Source organism: Micropterus dolomieu, unplaced genomic scaffold (genome assembly GCF_021292245.1).
Source record: "Micropterus dolomieu isolate WLL.071019.BEF.003 ecotype Adirondacks unplaced genomic scaffold, ASM2129224v1 contig_9330, whole genome shotgun sequence".
NCBI classification, from domain to species: domain Eukaryota; kingdom Metazoa; phylum Chordata; class Actinopteri; order Centrarchiformes; family Centrarchidae; genus Micropterus; species Micropterus dolomieu.
In genome coordinates, this window is record NW_025738316.1 from 1 (window position 1) to 2,643 (window position 2,643).

At 55.6% G+C, this 2,643-nt stretch overlaps 3 non-coding genes across 3 annotated transcripts; all 3 read left to right on the plus strand.

Moving 5' to 3' along the window:
* The first annotated feature begins 589 nt into the window (after nt 1-589).
* LOC123965341 lies at nt 590-708 on the plus strand. The gene has a single exon (XR_006823683.1). It is a non-coding gene; the product is annotated as a 5S ribosomal RNA (ribosomal RNA).
* A 592-nt stretch (nt 709-1,300) lies between these two features.
* Nucleotides 1,301-1,419, plus strand: LOC123965339. Its single transcript, XR_006823681.1, has one exon. It is a non-coding gene; the product is annotated as a 5S ribosomal RNA (ribosomal RNA).
* Nucleotides 1,420-2,019: 600 nt separating this feature from the next.
* LOC123965340 lies at nt 2,020-2,138 on the plus strand. The gene has a single exon (XR_006823682.1). It is a non-coding gene; the product is annotated as a 5S ribosomal RNA (ribosomal RNA).
* Nucleotides 2,139-2,643: the final 505 nt, after the last annotated feature.

Below are 2,643 nucleotides of genomic sequence, written 5' to 3' on the forward strand. Positions count from 1 at the left end.
TCGAAAAACGGCAGAGGGCGCTTCGGTGAAAGGAGAATTTTTGAACGTCTCTTTAGGAAACAGCATGGGGCGCTGCTGCTGCTGCTGCTGCTGCTGCTTCTTTTTCTCCCTATCCTGTACACAGTGCTGTGTAAATGTTACATCGTGTTTTGAAGGCCCTTCTGGGGTGTGCAAAGGCAGCTTACGGCCATTCCGGCCTGGGACTGCCCGATCTCGCCTGATCTCGGAAGCCAGGCTTGGCAGGGCCTGCTTAGGACTTGGACGGGAGAGCGTCTGATCCTGGCTAGGGACTTCCAGGCGGACTGGATCCTTTTCCTGAATGTCCACCCAGGAATGAGCGTCTGTTTGTGAGTGAGGACCTCCGGCTGAAGGTGGCCTTGTCGCTGTACCCATACCCGGGAACGGGTGCCTATTCCTGTCTGTGGACTGCCAGCGTGAACGGTGTCCCGGTTCCTGGATGTTTACCCAGGAATCAGTGCCTGTGGATTCCAAGTGACTCTGGAGCACCTTGGACATTATGGGCAGAATACGTTTTTTGTCAATTAGCCGTAGAACATCTTTTGAAGGGCCGTTTGGGGGTGCCTGAGTGGCTTACGGCCACACCGCTCTGGGAGCGCCCGATCTCGTCAGATCTCGGAAGCTAAGCAGAGCAGGACCTGGTTAGTTCTTGGACGGGTGACTGCCTGGGAATACCCGGTGCTGTAAGCCTTTTTCGCTTCGCCTTCGAAAAACGGCAGAGGGCGTTTCGGTGAAAGGAGATCTTTTGAACGTCTCTTTAGGAAACAGCAGGGGGCACTGCTGCTGCTGCTGCTGCTGCTTCTTTTTCTCCCTATCCTGTACACAGTGCTGTGTAAATGTTACATCGTGTTTTGAAGGCCCGTCTGGGGTGTGCAAAGGCAGCTTACGGCCTGGGACTGCCCGATCTCGCCTGATCTCGGAAGCCAGGCTTGGCAGGGCCTGCTTAGGACTTGGACGGGAGAGCGTCTGATCCTGGCTAGGGACTTCCAGGCGGACTGGATCCTTTTCCTGAATGTCCACCCAGGAATGAGCGTCTGTTTGTGAGTGAGGACCTCCGGCTGAAGGTGGCCTTGTCGCTGTACCCATACCCGGGAACGGGTGCCTATTCCTGTCTGTGGACTGCCAGAGTGAACAGTGTACCGGTTCCTGGATGTTTACCCAGGAATCAGTGCCTGTGGATTCCAAGTGACTCTGGAGCACCTTGGACATTATGGGCAGAATACGTTTTTTGTCAATTAGCCGTAGAACATCTTTTGAAGGGCCGTTTGGGGGTGCCTGAGTGGCTTACGGCCACACCGCTCTGGGAGCGCCCGATCTCGTCCGATCTCGGAAGCTAAGCAGAGCAGGGCTTGGTTAGTACTTGGACGGGTGACCGCCTGGGAATACCCAGTGCTGTAAGCCTTTTTCGCTTCGCCTTCGAAAAACGGCAGAGGCCGTTTCGGTGAAAGGAGATCTTTTGAACGTCTCTTTAGGAAACAGCAGGGGGCACTGCTGCTGCTGCTGCTGCTGCTTCTTTTTCTCCCTATCCTGTACACAGTGCTGTGTAAATGTTACATCGTGTTTTGAAGGCCCGTCTTGGGTGTGCAAAGGCAGCTTACGGCCATTCCGGCCTGGGACTGCCCGATCTCGCCTGATCTCGGAAGCCAGGCTTGGCAGGGCCTGCTTTGGACATGGACGGGAGAGCGTCTGATCCTGGCTAGGGACTTCCAGGGGGACTGGATCCTTTTCCTGAATGTCCACCCAGGAATGAGCGTCTGTTTGTGAGTGAGGACCTCCGGCTGAAGGTGGCCTTGTCGCTGTACCCATACCCGGGAACGGGTGCATATTCCTGTCTGTGGACTGCCAGCGTGAACGGTGTCCCGGTTCCTGGATGTTTACCCAGGAATCAGTGCCTGTGGATTCCAAGTGACTCTGGAGCACCTTGGACATTATGGGCAGAATACGTTTTTGTCAATTAGCCGTAGAACATCTTTTGAAGGGCCGTTTGGGGGTGCCTGAGTGGCTTACGGCCACACCGCTCTGGGAGCGCCCGATCTCGTCCGATCTCGGAAGCTAAGCAGAGCAGGGCTTGGTTAGTTCTTGGACGGGTGACCGCCTGGGAATACCCAGTGCTGTAAGCCTTTTTCGCTTCGCCTTCGAAAAACGGCAGAGGGCGCTTCGGTGAAAGGAGAATTTTTGAACGTCTCTTTATGAAACAGCAGTGGCCGCTGCTGTTGCTGCTGCTGCTGCTTCTTTTTCTCCCTATCCTGTACACAGTGCTGTGTAAATGTTACATCGTGTTTTGAAGGCCCGTCTGGGGTGTGCAAAGGGAGCTTACGGCCATTCCGGCCTGGGACTGCCCGATCTCGCCTGATCTCGGAAGCCAGGCTTGGCAGGGCCTGCTTAGGACTTGGACGGGAGAGCGTCTGATCCTGGCTAGGGACTTCCAGGCGGACTGGATCCTTTTCCTGAATGTCCACCCAGGAATGAGCGTCTGTTTGTGAGTGAGGACCTCCGGCTGAAGGTGGCCTTGTCGCTGTACCCATACCCGGGAACGGGTGCCTATTCCTGTCTGTGGACTGCCAGCGTGAACGGTGTCCCGGTTCCTGGATGTTTACCCAGGAATCAGTGCCTGTGGATTCCAAG